Source organism: Artemia sp. Qi Xiang Cuo, chromosome 8 (assembly GCF_049724085.1).
Source record: "Artemia sp. Qi Xiang Cuo chromosome 8, ASM4972408v1, whole genome shotgun sequence".
NCBI classification, from domain to species: Eukaryota; Metazoa; Arthropoda; class Branchiopoda; order Anostraca; family Artemiidae; genus Artemia; species Artemia sp. Qi Xiang Cuo.
Genome location: NC_142801.1, coordinates 26,011,922 through 26,036,577, shown reverse-complemented (window position 1 = coordinate 26,036,577; position 24,656 = coordinate 26,011,922). Strand labels below are relative to the sequence as shown.

Here is a 24,656-nt window from a genome sequence, read left to right as displayed (position 1 = left end):
ATTCCTGAGTTATTGAGAATTTTCATTTCTCGGGAATCGAGATTTTTTTAAATCCCTTGAATATCCTTGAGAAATTCAAGATATCTTTGAAACTTTTTATTCTTACCCAGACCTAAAATGAAAAATTGTGGAAAAAAGTGCCCAATATGGTGCGCAAAAAAATAAGGATTTTTATTTTTAAATCCTGATAATCTGAAAACACTGGATTTATCAAACATTTCCTATTAATGACATCGTAAATAGAGAATGCCGTACCAACAGTAACCAGAACCATGAGTGCAAACGGCACTGCAGGATGACCTTGAGGAACGGCGCCCCTCGAGTATATTATAGCCTTACAAAACGATTCTGATTAATGGAGAAGTTGTTTGGTCTTTTTTATCGGCTTTTTGGGCTGAATAACTTCTTCCTTGCTAAGTTATATATTATGAGCTGCCTTCCCATTGGAGTATAAGTGTTGTTGAGGCTGCTTGTGCAGGACGTCGACTCTCTTTAATAGAATGCCGTCGACCAAGTGCAGGAAACCATTTAGTGACCAAAATGGGTCTAGTATTGCGTGAAGCCTCCATTCAGTGGGAAGTCCAAGGGATTTCTTGCTGGCTGGTTTGAAGCATGCTTAAGTGCTTCGTGTAGACTAGAGAATATGTATTAGTCCCTGACTTGCAGTGGCGGGGCACATTATTTTTCCTCAGACCATAAACATTCTAATGATTGAACTAAAATTGTGACTTGGACATAACACGGAGAAGGATTGGTTAGATATTTTCCAGAAGAAATGTCTAGGGATTGTTTCGATACCCACTGCTAATTTCACTTGCTCAGTTCACTACTTGATTTTGAGCAGTGAACTGTGTGAAAGATGCGGTTCTATCCCCTTTTCTAAGGCTATAATAAGAGATAATTTGAGATGGTTAGGATATGTCTTTCAGACGAAGGATGACAAATTGCGAAAGATATTTTAATCACTAATTGCTTATGAAATAGTTAAAGTGTAGTTATAAAAGAGAAACAACCGTTTTTGGTCTTTTCTAAATAAACACAAATTCAGACTTATCAAATGTTAATATCATGCTTTACGGGATTATTTCTGTAGTATGATTAGTAAGAAAAAACAAGTTTTTTTAATTGAAAGTAAGGAGCGACATTAAAACGAACAGAAATTATTCCGTATCATGAAAGGGGCTGTCCCGTCCTCAACGCCTCCCTATTTACGCTAAAGTTAGACTTTCGCACAACCTTTTTTTAAACAATAAAAAACTTTAGCGTAAAAAGCGAGGCGTTGAGGAGGGGACAGCCTTCATATACGGAGTAATTTCTGTTCGTTTGGAGTTTAAATGTCGCTCCTTACTTTCAGTTAAAAAAACTTGTTTTTTTATTTAATTTTTGAACGTTTTAGAATTAATGCAGGTTTTTATTTTGACTCACCGTACAAGAATAATTAAAACAAAATTTTCATATTCATTTTACTTTTATTTGGTTAAATGGCTTTCTCGATAGTTGTTTAATTTTATTTACGAACGTTTTTATTAGTAATAAATATACGTAACTTACGAGTTAACTTACGTAACGAACTTCTACATTCGTATTTTTAATAAGTATATTAGGGGTTTCGCCCCCTAGTCAATGCCTCGCTCTTTACGCTAAAGTTCGAATTTTGTTCCAATTCTTTAAAAATGACCCCTTTATCACAAAGGTCGTTAATTAGAATAACTAGCTCTTATGAAAGTACTAAAAAATATTTAGCTTAAAGAGCGAGGTATTGACTAGGGGGAGGACCCAATCATATATGTAATAAATTCTGTTGGTTTTAAGTATTGATGTTGCTCCTCACTTGCAGTTGAAAAACTAGTTTTTTATATTTAATTTCTGATCGTTTTTTTTTAAATTATGCTGGGAAATCCGTTGCCCCCGCCATAGCAATGTCCCTTCCCAATGAAAACTTTCTCCATGGAAAAATCCTCCCACATAACCCCCGACAACCCCCCCCCCCCACAACCAGAAAAAAAAACTGAAAATGAATGTACACCTCTCAATAACCAACACTATAGATAGATAGATAGATCGTGTATTTCAAAAGCCCAAGAGCCATATACACACAAAAATTATGAAAAATAGAAAAATCACAACAGAGCAAATTACGAAACACACATTAACATGATACATAGCGAAAAATACCTTCTGGTAAATTACCAAAAAAATAACTTTAATTCCATATAATTAATAATAATTAATTGTAAAAACATTTCCTTCTTTCTAATCCCTTCTCTATGTACGCAACAATACGAAATATTGTGGTTGGATTACAACTTTGTAAAATTTTTGGAAGTAGCAAAACAATCCCATGTAAGTAATTTTCCCTTAAATCAGAGAGCACCGGGCACTTTCGGAGAAAATGGTCCAAATCTTCGTCCTCATCCCTACAAAGAGGACACACATACCGACCATCAGGATGTACTATCTCCTTGTCGAACACCATTTGCCTGCTCTGGATTGGAAGGCCATTCGCCCTAAGCTGAATCCATCGACATAAAATCATAGCCGGTAAATTGAATTTAAAATAAATTTCCTCTCCAGAACTAGCTTTAACCTGATTATAATGATTCAATATAGCAGTTGCCAATACTGAATTTCTTAATCCTCAAAGATAAATCGTACCTGGCTTACTAAATTTGTTGGTAGATCAGGGGAACCAAGACCGTCATTCCATAAGTAAGCCATTCCCACTCTTTCTAGTAATGACCTAATTTGGGATGGCCACCACGTTTTCGAGCCATAGCTCAACATCTGATAATAAGCAGCACTTACTACTCTATCTTCATTACACCTAATGATCTTCAACCAAAATCTAAGCATTAAAATAGACCTACGTAGTTTTAACGAAAACAGGCCTACATCACCTTTTAGAACCTGTGAATGAGTTGTCTGACGCAATCCAAACAGTCTTGTATTATACTGGAGCTGGAGGAACTCCATCCTCTGCGCCACTTCTCCGCCCCAAATCTTCGCTCCATATTCTATTACTGGTAAAATTTTTGTATTAAATATTCTGTTATGCATTTTTAGGTTTTTAATTCCCATTATCGTCGGATTCCTAAAAATTGCAGACATGGCCACTTTACCTTTATTAAAGCTCATCCACATGACTCTTAAAACTTCTATTTTATGATAAAACAAATCCAAGATATTTTATTCTTTTACTTACTTTCAGTTCCTTATAATTAAATTTAAATTTATAATTATCTTCGCCACTTGTTTTCCTTTTTTTTTAAAATAACAACTTCACTATTTTCAACATTCAGCCTTAATTTTTGCATCTGCAAATATTCTTCTATAAGACTCAAAAGCGTCTGCAGATCTTGCGGTGTGCTAGCCACCAAAGCAATATCATCTGCAAATAGTAGTAGTGATAGTTTATGGGTCCCTAGAGTAACGTTCGGAGCCCATCTATTCTCTAGATAATCAACAACATCATTTATAAAAATATTAAACAATTTAGGAGAAAGAGTGCTGCCTTGTTTTACTCCCAGCTTAATATTAAAAAGCCTAGAAAACCCGTTACCAACTAACACAATTCCACTCACACAAATATACATACTCACTATCAACCTCACAAAGAAATGAGGGAGGCCAATTCTAAACAGGGCATCCTTCAATAGCTCTCTGTTGACACTGTCGAACGCCTTGTGGAGGTCCAGAAATCCCACATAAAGACAAGTTTTTCCCTTTCCATATTTATCAATTAATGCCTTTAAAATAAATATTGTATCTACCGTCCCGTACCCTGTCCTAAAACCTCCTGGGTCTTCATGTATTATATTATCTTTATTTAACCCTTTAGAGGGCCTTGTATCTAGTATTTACTCCATTATCTTACTTAAAGCAGGGACTAGCGCTATTAAACGATAATTCCTGTGCAACTTAGGGTTACCTCTCTTAAAAAGCGGCATAAGCAATGATCTCTTCCACTCATTTGGCCATTGTTCTGAAGTTAACACCTTATTACAAAGAAAAACGATTATCTACATACAAATTGAAAGAAAATTCTTAAATAACGTTATTGGTAAACCGTCAACACCCGCAGCCAAGCCTACTTTTAAATTCTTGAATAACCACTTAGTCTCATTATTACTCAGTTCCAATGATAATTCCTAATCATGTTCTTTCATATGATAAACAACCATCTCTGTGGTATGTGTTACCTCTTGTATTTCTGCGCAATCATCTTCCAAGCTTCCAAGATAATCAGGCCACGAGTTGGTGTCTGGAGCCACCTATGTGTTTCCTTTTTCGTTTCTAATGTCATTCCTTATATAACCCAAAAGCTTCTTAAAATCTTTATTTTTAAAATCATTTGCAAAATCCAGTTTCTTCTTAATCTCAAGCTCTTTTTTTTCCTTTAAATTAACCTTTTATAATCTCTTCTTTTATCTTTATGATTGGCTAATCTTAAAGTTTGCTCTTAAGGTTTATAACATTCTTTTGAACGACTCAATAAATATCTGACCTTTTCTTTCATTAACTTACAGTCCAAATCAAAATATCGCTCGTTTTTATTTCGTTTTTATTCAGATTACACGATGCTGCACAACTGCAAATTATTTCATTTAGCTCCATAATTATACCATGCATATCTTTTCCATCTTCTTCTAACGTTTCAACTTATTTGTTATATGCAACTTCATAAGCTCCCTTTTAAATTTTTCAAAATCATTATCATTTAAATCATATCTAATTCGTTTTCCTAAGCCCTCTAATCTAGGCTCCCCATTAGATAAATTTCTAACTCGAGGAACAGCATCCTGAAGCTTCCCAGTCTTCAGCTCCAGCTTAATAGCTCTATGATCGGATCCAACTAAATCTAGTACATCAATATCAATCGATTCAGGTACAAATTTCGTATTAATCAGCGCATAATCTACAACACTTGGAGTTGGGCCCGAAAGGCAAGTGAACTCGCCCAGACCCTTATCATTTCCAAACCTTCCGTTAGCAATGATCAGACCATGTTCCCCGCAAAGCGCCAGGAGCTTTCTTCCCCAAACATTTATTTTTCTTTTTTCATCCTTATTACTTCGCGGTAATCTAAAACAAATTGGGACCAAATCCCCTAAATCTGGGATTAATAAATCTGGAACCTCAACGCCGGTATAAGCATTGAAATCCCCCATCAAAACGCACTCAAAATCACTATAACTTTCTTGTATTAGCGACAATTCATCATCTAAAATTTCCCAAGTATTTTCTCGATTATAAGAACTATTTTGTGGAGGGATATACACAACGCCCAAAATTAATCTCTTCCCACATTTAAAACAAATACGCAGCCAAAGTAAATTTTCAGATCTACTATTAACTCTTTCATAACCATAAATAGCTGATGATTTCATCAAAACCAAAATACCACCATAATGTCTATTATTTTTTGCTGGTTTTACGCACAACCTGTTCAACCAAATACCCTGGGAGAGGTGATATAGGAGAATGATCCTTCCATGTTTCAATAAACGAAACCACATCAAACAAAAGTAATTCATCATATAAATAAGGCAGCTTATCACGTAGTCCTTGTATGTTCCATGACACTAAACTCAGTATATGGCTCTTTATTTCCCATGCGTCTATGCTTTCTGTCAGTGCATTAATATCACTAGCCATTTCGTGGAGTTTCTCGTTCCTGGCCTCTGTCGAAGAAAAGGCTAAATGGTAATACTCACGACTGCGACTATTAATATCTGTTAGCACTCGCTGTCTATTATCAATAAAATCACGGGAAAAACCACTGCGAGGTCTTCTGTTAAGTCCTTTTCTTGGAGAATGGTTTCCTCTGGGTGCCACGTTACGAGTGCCTGGTCGATGTAGGTCATTAGGGCTAATAACAGCACTAGCAGGTCTTTTAGTTGCCGATACTGCCTGAGAGTAGGCTATTGATGGTATCACTGTCTCGGCATCGCTATTACTGGCATCACTATCTAGCTCCATCGGGATAACAGCAGGGCAATTTGGGAGTCTAGCACTAGGGGGTGGACCAAGATTTTTTACTGGCGCCAAGTTACATTTAACCTCAATCACAGCCTTTCCATCGTACCTGAATAGTCGGCCTTGGATAAACAGCTTGTCACCTCGTAGCATTGCATCACGGCCGTCGTTCTGTGCAAGATTCATAAATTCCTTTACGTGTTTACGGGCTTCTCTTTGTTTAGCTGTGTAATCTGGGGCCACCGATAGACCTGCCTTTCTCAATAAGGAAGATGTAGTCTCTGATTTCGACCGAGTTTAGCTTCACTACTACTGTCCCTGATTTCAATCTAAAAATGTCACGTACATCACATCGACTTATTTTGAGAGAAGGCATAGCACGGTTTAATAAATCCATTGTTTCTTGCTTTACAGTATACTCGCCATGGTGTTGCGGAGTATAATTATAAATAATCAAATTTGTTCTTTTCTGCTCTGTTTCGAGCTGGTTGGCTCGTTCAGATATGATTACTAGGTCTGATTTCACATATTCCAGCTCTTTTTTAATTTCTTCGTTTGTCTTAGAATTGCTAGATAGCTGTGTATTAATGTTATTCATCTGTACTTGTAAGGCAGCAATGCTATCCGAAAGTCCAGGAATTACATTGACTTTCACCGAAAGCGCTGGTAATAAATACAATTTGAAATTTATTTCTCGCAAAAACTGGGCATTTTGCATTTTCTCGGCCTCTAATGTTTGGTTTTTCATTTTCACACTTTGGATCTTATCGATGCACAAATGTAGTCCTTAATTTGATCTAGTATTGTAACAAAACAATAAGTTATTTTTCTTGTTTTCGAAAAAGATATTCACAATTTTGGCACAAAGCCACACACAGGTAAAAATTGGTTACGCAAGCTGTCCAGACTTAATCCTTTATTTTATCCGATTGAATTGCTCTTAACTCTCTGAACTCTGAATCAATACTATATGTAAACATTGGGTAAAGTTCATAACTTTCAGCGCTTCACCTGGGGACTTTGGGGGATTAAGTCATCCAAAAAGGCATAGTTATTATATTTTCGACCATGTTGAACGAAATGGTTATCTCAAAATTTTGATCGGGTGACTTTGGGAAAAAAAATGAGTGTGTGAGGGGGACTAGTTGCCCTTCATTTTTTTGTCCCTTTTTGGTCACAAAAAGGGCACTAGAACTTTTAATTTCCGTTCGAATGAGCACTCCCATGATATTGTAAGACCGCTGGGTCGATACGATCACCCCTGGAAAAAAAATAAATCAATTAAAAAAATAAACACGCATCCGTGATCTTTCTTCTGGCAAAAAAGACAAAATTCCACATTTTTTGAGATAGGAGCTTGAAACCTCTACAGTAGGGTTCTGTGATACGCTGAATCTGATGGTGTGATTTTCATTTCTATAGCTTTTAGGGGGTGTTTCCTCCTCTTTTCTAAAATCAGGTAAATTTTCTCAGGCACGTACCTTTTGATGGGTAGAACTAACTTGATGAAACTTATATATTTAAAATCAGAAGTAAAATCTAATTCTTTTGATGTATCTATTGGTATCAAAATTCCGTTTTTTAGAGTTTTGGTTACTATTGAGTCGGGTCGCTCCTTACTTACAGTTCGTTATCACGAACTGTTTGATTACTTGGGTTTTGCTTGAAACCGACGATTCCACTAAACTGTATGATGAGTGGAAACTTCTGCCTCTGAGCAGGATAAGGACCTGTTTGGGCTTGTAACTGAAACTGGTCATTAAGGACCATTCCTGGCAGCTGTTAGAACATCCAACTAGTTTATTATTCGACAAGATTGTAGGCCTAATAAATTGAACAACGATACTAATGAAAATCTAATTAAAGAACATAAAATCCAACAAACAAAATGGAACTCCAATAAGGATCATAACATCCAACATGTTGTGTTTGAAAATTGATTTCGGGTACAGAAATCCAACATTTTTGTTTCATCAACAGACTGGATATTCAATAATAATAATGGAATCCAAAATAGTCTCTAATATTCAATTTAAGCTGTTGAAATTCCAATTTTGCTATTGATAAACATTACAAACAATTTTGCTGAGTCTCAAACAATTTTTTTTACAGTGAGGAATTGCCCAATCAAACTAGAGTCTGTAGAATTTTAGGACTGATCTCAGAAGCGAGTTCTAGTTTCTTTTTAGAGAGCCAAAAGCGATCGAAGGGCAACCAGACTGCTCATACACCATTCTTTATCCCGGGAATCCATCGTGGCCAATCACGGCGTCTTGTCAAAATTGTATGGTTGTGATTTTAATTAGAAAGGTCGAAATCGTAATAGGAAATAGGTAACATTTAAACTCAAAACCGCACGTCCCTTGACAAGTGGACCCTGATGTTCAAGAAATATTTTAGTTTGGAGGCACGGGCCCCTTTAAGGTTGGGGCCCAAAAAAAGAACAATTTTTCTCTGATTAACCTGGAACTTTCAAGGGTCATTGCCTTGGCTTGGGGTCAAACACTTTTGGATGTAGGAGGAGGGGATTAATGGTTGGAAACGAGTAGTAATCAATGTTATACTTTGCGGCCTTTATGTTCCATCCTGTGTTATTTGTCCCACTTTACGTTCCCTGACACCTTTCCATGGCAGATTACCAGACTAGTTATTAGGCAGTGTATAATATGGTCAAGCATGTTTTGAGAGTTTGGTCGTAATAATATAATGTAATCAAACAGGTTTTTTTTCTGTTTTGTTGTCAATTGCACAATGAATGTACGTCATGAGATCACGTGTACATTCTTAAAAAACTGATATGATATAAAGTAGTCAAACATGTTTTGGGGGCATGCACGAAATTATATAACTCAACCGAACTGGTTTTCCAAGGTAACACCCATTTTTTTTGGGGGTCAATCAGAGAGAGAGCGGTGGTTACTCCATATACAGTAACTTGATTAGTAGTTTTTTTTAAACTTGGCAACGTATGATGTACTCAAGCAAAAACCCTATAAATGTTCATACACTACATTCCAATTTTCATTATGTTTTAACACATTGATTATAGTACACTACATATTATTAACTTTGAAAACAATGGATTCGTCAATTTTCAATGTGAGTACACTTTCATTCTTTATTTCCAAAAAAATTAAAATAAAAAAAACGTTTTACTAGTAAATTCAAACAAGCGCTAGTATAGTAAAAACGCGTACCTAAGGGGTAAAATATAAATTAAACATACACACAACAGGTGAACTTGACCGAGCCCTCCATTTTGAAACATATTAGAGTCATAAAGTAATATAAAAACACCTTAAAAGGAAATACCTTCAAGTTATTGTAAACCTAAACCAAATAAATAAAAGTGCAAAAGCTCCCGAGACCTTAAGACAGAGCAGTAACAATTAACACCAAATAAAAAAAGGAAATACCATTGAATAATTAATACTGTTATAAAGACATGCAGACAGAAGCGCCACACATTCTTATTCACAAAAGAATTAACGCATAGAAAAAACAAATAACACCCATGGCTTCAAAGACATTGAAATTTGCGGTATCTAAGCCACATGTTTCGGCCCGTGAACTCAACCTTGAAAAAAAACAGACGCGAGATAAATTTTAACCTGTAAAAATAAACTCGTAAAGTGAGTCGAAAGCTAGAGTAAGATAAGCCATAATGCAGAAATTATCAATTTGAATATCCTAAAAGCAAATGAAAAGCACACATATAAATTTCTTAATCCAAAGCGCACATCAGGAACCAATAATAGGTGAACCAGCTTAAACGAATTGCAAGCCCCATATTGACAGAGTTGACCAGCCGCGATGTTATTAACGAAAAGTTTATAGTGTCCTAAAATAGTCTTTTGAAAGTCCAAAATATAGTAAATTCCTTGAGGCACATATAAATTTTAACTGAAACTAACCGAGATGCATCAATTATAGATATCAAAGTGGCACTAATCAAAGAATATACACTTCACGTCTATGGTATAATTAAATTGTTTATGATTTACAAGTTACTCTTGGTTTCTCTCATAATGGGTGCAACGGGATATACATAAAACGTATACGGCTATAATAGTCCAATTATCTCTTGATATTAAAAATATGTAAATAATATCATGTTTTTAATATACATTGTGTTAAAAGGAAATCAAAAGAAAAAAACGATCAATTAAAATGCAGGGTTCTAAAACAAGCATCTACAGAGATAAACTAACGAAGAAAATAAAATTTTTATTTATATTTTGGTGTAAGAAGAAGGAAGGTCAAGGTATAAATCATAGCAGCACTTTCAATCCATTATGCACATCACGCCTTAAAGAGCAATAAACTTTTTGCCTTTAAACAAGAGGAGGGCAAAATTTGACCTCTTAAGCATTTATCCAACAAAATGGAAAAAGGGGATTGTTTTTTTCATGCTAAATTTTGCCCTTTTTTTAAGGAAGAGGATTCTTGCAATTACCCTCCCTCCGAAAAGAGAGCAAGATGGAACGAAGCCACATTGATGCAAGCCGCAAGACCTTCTATCATCAAATATGCTGGTTCAATTATACATGCTTTGGACCAGCCAATGGCCACGCAACTTTTAATGCCAGGAGCCTCTCACGCCAGTACAAGCTCTGCACAAACCTCTACGCAACCTGGGAGGAAATTGAAAAGAGAGTGGGCGGCTTCTCATAATGCCTCAGCCCAGTCTACTCAAGATCGTGAGGTTGACCCCCTTCATGTTTTGCCAGGGACTTCAGGTGTAGAAGCCCAGTCAGAATTTGTAAGTATATATATATTTTTTTTTTCTTTCCGTATTTTCAAAAATAAGGTAAATTGTCTCAAGCGCATAACTTTTGATGAGTAAAACTTAAATTTGTTTCTAGACTATTCTATAATAATCCTATTTCATTTTCTTTCATTAACCAAATTAGCAGTATATAAAAGAATGGTTATAACACTGAAGTAGCAAATAGCTTACCATACATTTCTATAGAACCTTACCTGTAACTTCTCTTTTAAGCAAGATGTTTTCTAATGCAATAATCCATTATTTCTTTAAAGAAAGTAACTTTATAAAAAACAATTCACTATTTCACAGTTGACAATTGAACAACCATTCTTAAATTGGTGTTATCTTTTGCACTAAGCTTTTGCGCGTATCCGGCTCTTATCAAATGTCCCATCAGTACGCTTGAATTTTTAATCCGACGGGTATAATTCGAATTTTAATCGCTCCTTGCAAAGTGGGGTTTCAAATAACAGGATGTTTATCTTCGATAAGATATTAACACAGGAAAAATCGCATAAATTGTTTCCACAGCGCATTTCTATCTGACGCTGTTTCTGCAGCACGTTATAGGCTAATGGGATATAGGCTAAGGGGTTAGAAACGCAATTTCAACCTGTAAGAATATTTCAGCGTGTGTGTGTGTGCGTGTGTGTGTGTGTGTGTGTATGCGTGTGTGTGTGCATGCATGCATTTGCGCGTGTGTATGTGTGTTATTAACAAAATTTGCAATTTATTATGCATTGTTTTGTAAATAATGCTATAAGCAAAAATTTGTAACTTATTATGCATTTGTTTGATAAATTCGAATCCAATTAAGAAAAAAATGAATTGTTTGATAAAAAAAAAGAAAAGTGTGTTATAATTGTGATAAAACTTTCGTCAAAGAAAAAAAAACTTAATCCATTCATTTTCTAGTTTCAGGGGGAAGCTGTGAAAACTTCTGCCTTCCCTGGCCCGGGACTTCAAAGTATCATGGGTAATTGTCCCCTCTCACCAGATGATGTTAGTGAAGGTACGTTATTTGATATCCCCCTGGATTTTCGATTTACAGCTGAAGAAATGGACAGTCTTATGCAAATAGTTGACCCTCATTTTTCCGGGGACACTTTTAACAATAACTATACTATTAGTGAATTCGATCCTGTAAAAATAGTGGCAAGGCATTAAAATAGTGCTATGTCCCCGGAATTGCGTGAATTTTATTTGTTAGAGTCTGCTCTAAGTCACTTACAAACATATAGGGTAGATTTTAACCCTCCCGAGGAAAACACGATTGACGGAGGCATTATTTTAACTGACCCTGTGAATGTTCTCCATAGCGCCATCGACATACTACACGCAGAAATTGAGATTCAGATTCAGAAATGGGGGGGCCCCGGGGGAGTTAAAGCATCGGTGAATCAAAAAGTTTATTTACAGAAGGAGACATCCGGGGATATTTTTTATTTTCATTTTTCAACAAGAAACCAGACTTTTTACCCAGGTCTAAACGAATTCGAAGACAACTTTTTTAACTGGTTAAATAAATTAATTTCGACTTTGGACACGTTTAACGAGAGAGGGAGTGGGTCCACAATTTTATACATTGAACACATGGATCTGGATCTCAGTAGATTTAAAAAAACCTAATTTTAAGGGGAGCGAATAATGCAAAAATGACATGCCACCCAGATTTGTCAGTTACGGGAGTAGGTTAGAGTTTCAGATTTGACACGGGGCTGCAATGCTTTAAGTACGCGTTTTTAGGAGGAGCCTGTAAGACATTAAACAAAGTTTCGACAATGAAAAATCTCGGCGGACTTGCACGTAACGGTGGAGAAAAATTCCCTAAAGTAAATTTTGATTGTTTAGAGGGGATGTATCGGGTGTCCTTAAAAGAAATAAGCATATTCGTGAAAGAAATTTAAAATGTTGGGGTGGGGGTGGTTGTTCTCCAGTATGACACGGAATTTGTAGATGGGGGAAAAAAACCAAATAAAAAAGGATTTATGTATTCAGTGAGGACACCGACGACGGATAATGTAAAAAATTGGGCTTGTGTTATTTACGAGCTTCCGTAAGATTTAAATTCCTATGGTCATTTTTTCCTCTGTACTACAAAACGTCGACTCCTACCCGAAGACGTGAAGAAAGGGGACCGTCTCTATTGCCCCATGTGCCTTTCCCCCTTTAGATCTGAGGGAACATTCTCAGATCACATGAACCATTGCAAAATTCATGGGAATCAACGAATTGAAATGCCGGTAGAAGGCAAAGATATTTTACAATTTAAAAATTTCCAAAATTCCCTGCTACAAGTTGCTAAAACATCTTTAGATTGTGAAACAAGACTGGTTGAGGTATCAGACCCATCAAGGCCAAATATAGTCAAGGAACACAAACTAGTTGCGTGTTCCTACTCACACGCCCGTCGCGATTCCAACAATAAAATGCAGTTGGAAGAGTTTTTTTTGGCTATGGATGAGGAGGGCAGCATGGAAAAGTTATTAGTATCTTTAATAAAAACAGCAAACGGCGCAATTTCACGATTGCGTCACACCAACTACCCAATGACATTGTCAGATAAAGAGCAACTGGCGCTAGAAAAGGGGACAATTTGCTGGGTTTGTAGGGATGCTCTTGCCCCAAAAGACGCGGTCCAGGACCACGATCACCTTTTTGACCCCAATTCAACAGGAAAAAATAACTTTTGAGGGTTAGAACACAGGTTATGTAATTTAAGAACAAACGCACGTTTACCCTGTTTTTACGCTTGGCTGTTACTGTAGTCTAAATAATATCGTTCCAGAAATGACACATCTTCATATATCCAAAAAGTTGGATGATGATGCCTAGGTGATAGACAGCTCTACCTACAAAATCATTTCAGAATCATCGGACAAGTTGCTTGTTTTGGAATTTATGTGGAAATTTGTTGAAGCCGACGTTGAGTACACGAATAAAATTCACTTTTTAGATTCCTACAGTTTTTTCCCCAAATCATTGAGTAAATTAATTCAAGTGCAGAAAACGATGACGGTTGCAATGCTTTCCCCCTTCTCAAACAACAATTTACGAATGATAGATATGATTTGTTGACGGTTAAGGGCATCTATCGTTATGATTATTTATGTTAAATGTCGAGAATCGCTAAGAAAACTATTCTTTGTATTTAATCGTTTTACGACACTCTACACGATCGTAGTTGCACCCCCGAGGAACACAGTTTTGCTAAAAAAGTTTGGGCAGAGGGAGGGTGTAAAAATGGGTTTGACTACTGCAAGCTGTATTTGTCAAGTGACGTGTTAACTCTGTTACACATTATGTGTAAAAATATGGACAAAATCTATGAGGAATTTAATCTTGATTTGGGCTATTATTTTTCATCTCCTCATCTGGTGATGGACCTCATCCTCAAAATTAGTGGGTAAAAAATTGGGCTAATCACAAACATTGATCAGCATTTGTTCATCGAAAGGTCAATGAGGGGTGGATTTGTTTTTCACGGGGATCGTATCTTGGAAACTCATCCAACAGGAGAGAAGAGGGGGACAAAATCGGATGCAGTTTTCCTTGATATGAATTCTCTCTACCCCTCGGCCATGTCCCATTTTGTGCTACCTTGCGGTGACTAGAAATGGCTCAATGACCCTCAAGCTCCCCAATTTCCCCAACATTGGCGACAACAGTGTTGAGGAGAATGGACCGGTTGGATGGTTTTTTGAAATTGATGGAGAGATACCAGTCGAACTTCACGATTCAGTAAAGGATTTTGTTTTCCCGTGCATCAATAGACCTGTGACTAAGGACTCTTTGAGCCCTCGCAATAGGTGTTTAGTCGAGGTGGACGGATTGCATTGGTCACCTTCAAAACAAAAACTTATTGCTGACCTTCTGCCGAAAAAAACATAGTTGTACATCATGTAGCTTTAAAATGGATGTGCAACAACGGTTTCAACGTCACAAAGGTTCACAGAGCACGCCAGATAAGTCAAAAACCCTATCTGAAACCGTTTGTTGACATTTCTGTCAACAAACGGTCTGCAGCGCAGATGAAAGCCCAAAAAGAAGTTTACAAGCTCATTTTGAATTCGGCTTTCGACAAAATGTCTGAGAGTGTTCGCAATAAGAATCGTTGTGACTTGTGACGTTGTGACCAATCCCGAACAATGTTCTCCAATTATTGCCGATCCCAATTACACTTCCTTCCCAATCATTGGCCCGGAATTGGTACTATTGAATAGGAAAAAAAGACGCAATGTTTTGAATAAAAATATTGCTGAAGGCAGTGTGATCTTGGAGATATCTAAGAAGCTCATGTTGGAATTCTACTACAATGTGGCTAGGGTACAGTGGCCGGCAAAGGGGCAAGTAGAGGTCTGCTACGGGGACACGGATTCTCTACTGTTAAAAGTAAAAACCCCAAATCTAATTGATGATTTGGCGCACGGTGAAATTATCAGCTCACGGATGGACTACTCCAATTGGAGTAGTCTTTACCAAGAGCTAGTGAAACGTTGGGCGCACACTCAGCTTTTATTTTTTAAATCAGAAATGGGAAGCGATACTATTTTCCGTAGTGAGTTTCCACGTCCTAAGGTGTACTTTATACAGATATACGACGAGAAAATCAAGAAAAGGTGCTAAGAAGTACACATACACTCTGTGGATAAGAATTTCAACTTGGATATCTATAGGAATTCTATGGTTCAAAATACAATTCCACGAGCCAAATTGTTGGCAATTCGTTCTCTCAACTACAGAAACTTTACTGTAAATGTAGAGACAATTGTCATGAGTATAATTTCCATAAAGGTCCATGTTTGTCAAGACGGTGTGACCACCCTCCCCCTTGGTCACTATTTAACATCAGACCGGGCCGAATGTGTTAGCCATAGGGAAAGTCTCGGTTTGAATAAAGTCCTGTAAATTATTTCCTAAAAACTTTGGGGGGGGGGCCTCGCAGGCTTTGGGGGGGGGGGGGGGCTCGCAGCCCGGGGGGGGGGGCGGCCCCCAGCGCGGGGGGCACACCGCCACTATCAAAGTTATCTTTTTTTTACTTAGAGCAGATTTTTTTTTGTAAATGTTTCAGTAAAAAAAAATTATATTTTTTTCAAGTGCTTTAATCATCTAATGTTGTATTTTTTCTCCATAAATAAAAACAAGTGAATTTATTTAAGTGTTTTTTCTCTGTGTGCCTATGTAAATGTTGTATTTTTATTATAAATAAATTAAAAAAAGTGTATTTTTTCATGTTTAATGTGCTTTTTTTTCAATGTATTGTTACTTGTTTTTTTATGCATATAATAAAAGAAAATATGATTCTTCATTCGTCTTCTACTTATTCTTGAACAGAGTAGTAGTAGTAGTAAGGGAAATTATTTAGTCATTAGACAATTATGGTCTACAGTTAGTTGTCCAGGTGAACTGTTGAAGGGAACATGTATCAATTTAAAACACCATTCAGATCGTTTCTGTGTGGGCTCTCAATGTCGGGCAAAACGTAAGTGAATTTATTTAAGTGTTTTTTCTCTGTGTGCCTATGTAAATGTTGTATTTTTATTATAAATAAATTAAAAAAAAGTGTATTTTTTCATGTTTAATGTGCTTTTTTTTCAATGTATTGTTACTTTTTTTTCTATGCATATAATAAAAGAAAATATGATTCTTTATTCGTCGTCTTCTTATTCTTGAACAGAGTAGTAGTAGTAGTAGTAGGGAAATTATTTATTCATTAGACAAATTATGGTCTACAGTTAGTTGTCCAGGTGAACTGTTGAAGGGATCATGTATCAATTTAAAACACCATTCAGATCGTTTCTGTGTGGGCTATCAATGTCGGGCAAAACGACACTCTTAACTAAAATAATTAAGAATTGTGATAAAATGTTTGTGGAAAAGCCGAAAAAATCTACTATTGTTACAGTATTTGGCAGGAGTCATACGATAAAATAAAAGCAATTGTTGCCACCACCATGGGATTGGTGCAGATACAATTCATACAGAGACTTGATGTTTCTAGCATTATTGAACCAAACTCTTGGCTGATCATTGACGATCTGGCTGAATCTATTGAACAATGGTCCCAGCAAATGCTGCAATTGTTCACTGTTCGCTCTCATCATGAACAGATTTCCGTTACTCTGGTTCTACACAATCTCTTTCATCAGAGCAAATGTATGCGAAAACTTGCTTTGAACTGCACCTAGTATATCATCTATAGAGTTGTTCGTGATTCTAGCTCACTAATAACCCTCAATAAACAGATACATCGAGGTGCCCTTAAATTTCTGCTCTCAGCATACAATCAGGCAACTAATAAACCCCACGGTTATATCCTATTGGATCTTAATCAAAATACACCCGAGGATCTGCGTGTAGTCACACATATTTTCGACAATGAAATTACAGTATATCTCTGTGAACACTAAAAAGACCTATTAGTTGCTATCATGACACTGAAGAAAATACATGAAAATAGACTTTTGTTTTCAGTTCTAAGCACTTCAAAATCTCCGCTTAGGAAAGCAATACTCAAACACGGTATTGACAATGATTTCATTAATCTAATATATGAACTTTTTTTAAATTTGATCGAGTGTAAGGTTCAAGTATCAGAAGTAGTTAAGCAACAGGCAAAGCAACATCGTTCCATTGTACATATTTTGGCATATCAAAACAAAGGGAAGGATTTTAAAAGGAGACGTTTTCTTCAGGCAGGCGGTAGCTTTTTCACACTTTTACTGCCAATAATTGCAGGACTTGTAAACAGTTTTCTCTAGTGAGAATGGCAAAACCTTATAAATTGACTCCAATAGAACTCGCTCTCTCACCCGTGGAACACTTTGAGAACAATCTGAGTAAATTCCTTGACAATGAAAATATTGAGGATGATAAAAAACTGCTTTTACTTCAAGATGCAGTTCGCCGAGTGGACAAAAATAAGTCCTATCGGTGAATGCCCACTGCTGCTGCTGCTGCTGATCGAAAAAAAGAATAATCTCCTAACTTGTCTGCTGTTGGACCCAAAATGACTAAGTAGGAATGTATTAAGTGTTTTTTTAAATAAGGACAAAAAAGGCCCATCGCTTATCTTTAACACAGAAAAAGAATCATAGTTTATTTCATAGAAAGTGGTCAACATCACATTCAAGTTAAGAGCGATGGGAAAGGGATCATAATTCAGGGCAAGAGCTATAATCTACTTGATTTAATCTACGATATGGTTACAAATCGTAAAGGACTATTATAATTTGACGCTCATCTATACAACTTTCTAAATACATTAAACTTCCCCAAAAGTCTTATTGGCAATAGGCAAACTCTAAGAAAATTAAATGAACATGCATCATCATCATCATCAACAACATTGACACCATTAAAATATGAACATGAAGAAGAATAAGATTTTAAAACAATTTTGGAAAATACTAGCACACCACTGATAGCTAGACAAAAGTAAAGACGAGTCAATTCAACCTAACCGTTACCACTACCACCACCACCCACCGCAGTCAATATACAAAAGGGTAGTGGAGACTGCATAACGTGTTTACGTTCAAACTGGTTGAAGTTCTGAAAGGTATTTAAGAAGATATTGGTGACGTTGGGAGTTTAAGTTCACACGACACACTTTATAAAGCCACTTGTGTTAGCACTAAAAATGCACAAGACAATCTATAAAACTAATCGAGTTAAACGCTGCATTGATATCAGTTTTTGTACTAGAAATTAAAAAAATACTATAGTCTGTTACGAATTTTATATATAGAGGGCGTATATCTTAATTCTCGACGAGATACAACTACAACACGATATACTATAAAAGTACATCCTACTTGCAATCAGTGTTTTTAGTCGCTATGCATATGCAATTCCATTGCAATCAAAGAGAGGTGTTGAAGTTGCTCAGGCCATTGAAATTTTTCTCGAACAGGATTCTTATAAAAAAATTCAAACGGATCGCGGTAGTGAATTTGTTAATCCCCATGTCGCAAAAGTACTAGTGAAATATAGTACACTGCTCTATCATAGTCACAGTCCTATAAAGGCTGCGTTGGCCGAACGATTGATAAGAACTATTCGACTTTTAATTTCAAGATATTGTATATTTAAATATACACCGGCTTTTATTCATGATCCAGATAAAATCATGTTGATTTATAATCAACGACCTCATCGATCATTGTCCAACTCTACGCAAACGGAAGTTCATCATTCTGATCATGATACAATTGACACCTTTCTTAAACAGTATTCCAATGAAACGATTGTCAAGAAGAAAAATAAATTCAATGTTGGTGATACTGTTCGAATTAATAGAACAACCAATGTTTTTGAAAATGAGTATTATTTATGGTCCACTGAAATCTTTAAAGTTGCAAAAATCCTAGACACTAAACCAATATATTATCGCCTGCGTGATGCCAAAGATGAAGAGATTCTCGGCGGTTTTTATGACTATAAACTGCAAAAAGTTAAAAATGCAAGTGAAATCTATCAAATTGAAAAGATATTAAAGACACGTACTCGCAGGGGTAAGAAACAGTAACTTGTTCGGTGGCTAGGATACAACTCTGATTTTGATTCTTGAATCGGTGTTGAAGACATTAACAATGCCCAATGAGTTCTACGTAACATTTCATTTCCAACGTCTCCCATCCTCTCTACAATGATTTGAATACTACAAGTGATTTTTGGACAAAACTCTCCCCCGCCATCAAATTTGACGGTGCGTATGAAGTGGCTCTTGTCGACTGTATTCTCAAAAATACCTATGACATCCTGAGAAAGGATCGTGTGTATGATATAAAAGTTATACCACTCGATTGGACTATAAATGGGTTGAGCTATGTCGACTATGAATGGGTTGAAGCACTTAAACCTAGTGACTATCCACATGCCTAATTGAAATATATTGAATATGATAATATGGCAGATTTGTGTCGTACAATCAATAGGAAAATCTCATATCGTAGGAATGGTACATTCCATTTTAATTATTCATTGGAACATGATAGGATTTACATTAGCTCACCTGTTGACACTGAAATAATTATTCTCAATGATAATCTGAGAGATGTTCTTGGCTTTAAACAGAATATGATCAATGGGAAAAATGCTGGCACCGTTTACGGGATGGATCAAGTTATTTTTGCTGATTATCCACCCAGTTTTGCCTCGGCCTCTTGCATATTTCTCTATGCATCCTTTGTGGAAACGTCGAGAGTCGGTAATTCCAATGTCCTCCTCCTATATGTACTTGAACCAAAAACAACTCATGAACTTGTTCATCACTATAATATAAAGCATCTTCAGTATGTTCCTGTAAACACTTCGTATTTGGAACTCTGTCAGTTAACACTAAGAAGTGAATTGGGCGATCCTCTAGCAATAACAAAAGGCTTAGCAGTGATTACATGTCATTTTCGAGCCATTATCAACGACAGCACAATCACCTAAAATGAACAATAGAAGAATTCCATTTGTCTGTCCCGATATCAATTGTTATGTTGGTGCTTTGAGTCCACGTCAAATAGGCAATGGATTGGACTACTACAAGGGGTGTACTACAATGTTTGGGTATGGTCTTGGTAGCTGGTTTGCTAGGCTATTTCGTTTTGCACTACCCCTTGCCAGAAAATATCTTGTACCCGCTGCATCAAATTTTGCTGCCTCCACACTACAGGACTGGGGGTCGGGCAAGAATTTCAAGGGGAGTGTTAAGAAAAATATTAGATCTTCAGCAAGGGCCGTTGGTGAGCAACTAAAATCTCGACAAAATGGGGAGGGATTGAAAAGGATGCGTTCGCGTCATTCACTCATCAGTCTCCACCCAGGCAGAAAGCAAAGGACATCAACAAGGACTTTGAGGAATAAAACAAGGAAGACCAATAAGCAGAAGAAGAAAAAGAAAAAGATTATTAGATCAAAGAAGGATTTCTTCTCTTAAGATGACTTATCGCCACAAGGAATCATATCCATCAATTAGTCCCTCATTGAATCTGTTTAATACTGAAAATGTTGATGTCAGAGTCAAGTATGGCTACTATGAACAATTTCACCCCCACCAACCCCTCTTGGAAAAAATACGCTTTCAAATATTTTCCAATGAAAACTATTTCATTGATTTGTCATCAACATTTATTGATTTAAATGTTGCGGTGAACAAAAAGTCAGATAATACAACTCCAAATGCTGGCGATGGTCTCTCCTATGAGAACTGTATTCTACACAACCTATTCAAACAAATTAATGTATTTATTAATGATACTTTGGTGAGCACTAGCAATAATTTATCAAACTATGAAAGCTACATAAAATTTATGATGATGACACCAAAGGCGTACAAGGAGATGAGAGGACAATCATTAGGCTATGAATATAGATCAGGCGTCGATAATAACGGTGAGTTGACTACTGCAGTGGCCCAAGAGTATCATCTGGTTGGAAAATTAAATCATGAGATATTCAATATATCCCAATGGGCACTCCCCAATGTCAAGATTGACATAAAGTTACAGATGGCCCCATCGAATTTCATTTTGAGAAAAACACTTCCTGCAGCACCCGATGCAAATTTCATTATCAAATCGGCAATTCTCCACGTCCGAAAACAACAGGTTATGAGCTCTGTTGCATTGGCAGTGGAAAAGCTAAGAGCCAATGGTAACAACATTAAACTTCTTGTCCCCCATACAATCACCAATCAACGTTTTCAAAAAATCATGGGGTTACGAAGAGTATTCTAGTTTCTCTAGCTAGGCGACAGCAATTGTGTAAAAAGTCCGCATTAAGTAATAGTATTAGCGATGTAAATATTTATAAAGCGTATAGTAATAAGTTGAATAGTATACTTCGTAAAGCTAAGTTAGATTACCTGAGTGATAGATTTCAAAATGCGGAGGGTAACCCGAGAAAGACTTGGAATGTTATAAATTCTGTTATTAAACCGAATAAGCCTGAAATTGTTAGTAGCCTTGTTGATGGTGAAAATATTTGCCAAACTACTGAACGTATGTGTGAGAAATTTTCTAGTGTAGGGGGCCGGTTAGCGTCGTCTGTTCAGCAGCATGCAAGTGATGGTGATTTTACTCAGTTTTTGCCTCAAAGTAGTGACGTTTCTAAGTACTTGCGACCGGTTACTGAAAAAGAATTGTCTGATGTGGTAAAAGGTATGCGAAACAGTGCATCCGGGTCAGACTTTATTACAACAAAGGTTTTTAAGTCAATTTTTCCTGTGATATCACAACAAATTTTGTACCTGGTTAATGCTAGTTTTAAATGTGGTATATATCCGGAGTGTCTTTAAAGTGCCAGAGTAATACCTTTATTTAAAGGAGGTAATAGGAAGAACGTTAATCATTATCGACCGATATCCCTCCTTTCTGTTATTTCTAGGCTAGTAGAAAAACTTATTAATTCTAGAGTATCTGAGTTTTTGGAGAATATTTCCTTTTTCCACTCTAATCAGTTTGGTTTTCGTAAGGGGATGTCTACCGAACAGGCAGTTTTATTTTTGACGACGTTTGTGCATGATGCTTTGGACCAAGGGTTTAAGGCGGCGTCTATTTTTCTAGATATTGTTAAAGCGTTCGATACAGTTGACCATGAAATTTTAATTATGAAGCTAGAAAATTGTGGAATTAGAGGAAATGCGTTGAAGTTATTTGAAACTTTTTTGAGAGGTAGGACCCAGTGCGTTGAAATTTCTAATGTGAGGTCTGGTGAAAGAATGGTTGATTATGGTGTTCCACAGGGTTCTGTTTTAGGACCGCTTTTATTCTTGGTTTATATCAATGACTTACGATTTTCTGTTTTGGATTTGTTAGATAGTGCACATTCTAATTGTAGGGTGATTATTCCTAGTTTTGCAGATGATACCCATTTTACTGCCGCAGCAAAGACTGAATCTGATTTAATAGAGATAATGAGAAGAGGTATGTTAGGTATAGATAAGTGGATGAGAGTGAATAAGCTTTTGTTAAACCATAGTAAATCAGGTTTTATCATATATGGTAGATCATCAAATTTTTACCCTTGGGTTGTGGATTTGCAAATGGAGAATTATGTAATTAAGTGTACAAATAATATACGATACCTTGGTGTTATTGTGAATGAATGCCTTAGTTTTAAAAATCATGTTTCTTTTATTAGTAGTCAGATTGCAAGAAATGTTGGAATGATGAGAAAGTTAAAAAATATTTTCCATGATTCTGTTTTGAGATTGATTTATTTTTCGTTAGTTCACCCGTATTTAGTATATTGCGTGAGTATATGGTCTAGCACATTTTCAGTGCATTTGCAGCAGTTACGTGTGATACAAAATATGGCACTGCGAGTGTTGTCCGTAGATAATCGGAGAACCTCGGTTAGATCCCAATATGTACAGTTAAATATTATCCCTGTGTCAGGTCTTGGAAAATTTTACCATGGGTTATTTATGTTTAAATATTTTTCTAATTTAGTTCCCAAGTGTTTTTCAAATTTATTTATTTCTGGTGATGATGTACACAATTATTCTACTCGTCATGCTAGAGATATACGGACACCTCAAGTTACTAGTACTAGATCGCTATTTTCAATACGTCATGTGGGGCCAGTTGTCTGGAATAATTTGCCTGTTTCTTTGAAAAGTTCATCGAATCTATGTGAATTCCGTCGGGACCTTAAAACCCTTTGTCTCTATAGGTATGAATTTGTATGAATTTGTTTAAAGGGTGGTATAGTTGAGTCACTCTCAGGTTTGCCCGGAACCCGTTTTTCCCGTTTTTCCTATATATTTTTATTTTTTTTTTGTTTCGTTTATTTATTATTTATGGGATGGCGGCGGGAAGTTTTGGAGTATGTGAAGTATTGATTATTGATTTTTGGTTATTGCGACCAGGAGCCGAGTGAGTGTAGGATTTTCATTTTTTTTCTTTCTTTCTTCTTTTTCTCTTTTTTTCTCTTCTTTCTCTTTATTATGTTATTATAAGTGTTAATTTTAAGAGGGTAATTACTTCCGAACAAGCGTTAGCTTATGGAAGGTCATTTGTTTTTTTTGCGTTGTGTTGTTTTTTGGAATAAACCCTTATCTTATCTTACGTCACATTGCCACCAGCTCTCGTAGCTATACCGATTCATCATTTATCAATGGAGAAATCCTATAAAAATTGGCTTTGGCCTCTGTAAAGAGTGGTAGTGCCGTTGGATCCTGGACTGAATCCCCCCTTGATTTTAATTTTTTCGGTCTATCTAGCCTTGTATGCAAAGTGAACGGTATTCCACTGTACACTCTATCGTTTGACAAAAAATCCTATAGAACTCTGTATGACTTGACCATGCAATCCCTAGATCATAACTCTCAACTATTTGAAAATGGAATAACCGATTCAATGTTTTCAAAAAATCATGGGGTTATTGTTTTGGATTTGTCAAGCACACATGATATGAGTATAGTACGAATAGGAAACGTACGTTCAGAGTGTACATTTGCCAATGCCCTGGCTGAGAGTATCACGCTAATATCACTGAGCCAATTTGAAACCTATTGGGGAAATCACACCCGACGGCTGTGTTCTACCAGACCAGCACCATGAACACAAACCAAATAATCAACGTATTTAGTATGGATCCATACATGTCCCAGTACAAGTTCTATTGCATACCTTCGGACTTCATTGAAAAAATTCCAAATGTTAAAAATAGCCTAATCATTGGTAAAATCAGTCCATTAACTTTGACGTCGGGTTATTGGCTTTTCATCTTTCAAACAACGAAAAATGTTGAATTTTGTTATCCTCCTGGTCTTTCATATGAATTATACGTTACATACGTCAGAGACGTAATTGAAAGCAGTGGGAAAAGCATTATTCAAAATCAACGAAGAGTACAGGATTTAACGACTAAGACATGTGGCTTTCATGCACTACTCTTTTTCATGTTCAAA

At 36.3% G+C, this 24,656-nt stretch overlaps 1 protein-coding gene and 1 pseudogene across 1 annotated transcript in view; one reads left to right on the top strand and one right to left on the bottom strand.

Annotated features, from left to right (window-relative positions):
* LOC148949278 (uncharacterized) overlaps positions 1 to 24,656 on the top strand; it is a 328,547-nt gene that overhangs the window by 108,059 nt on the left and 195,832 nt on the right. The window lies entirely within an intron of this gene.
* LOC148949281 (uncharacterized) lies at positions 819 to 6,724 on the bottom strand (annotated as a pseudogene).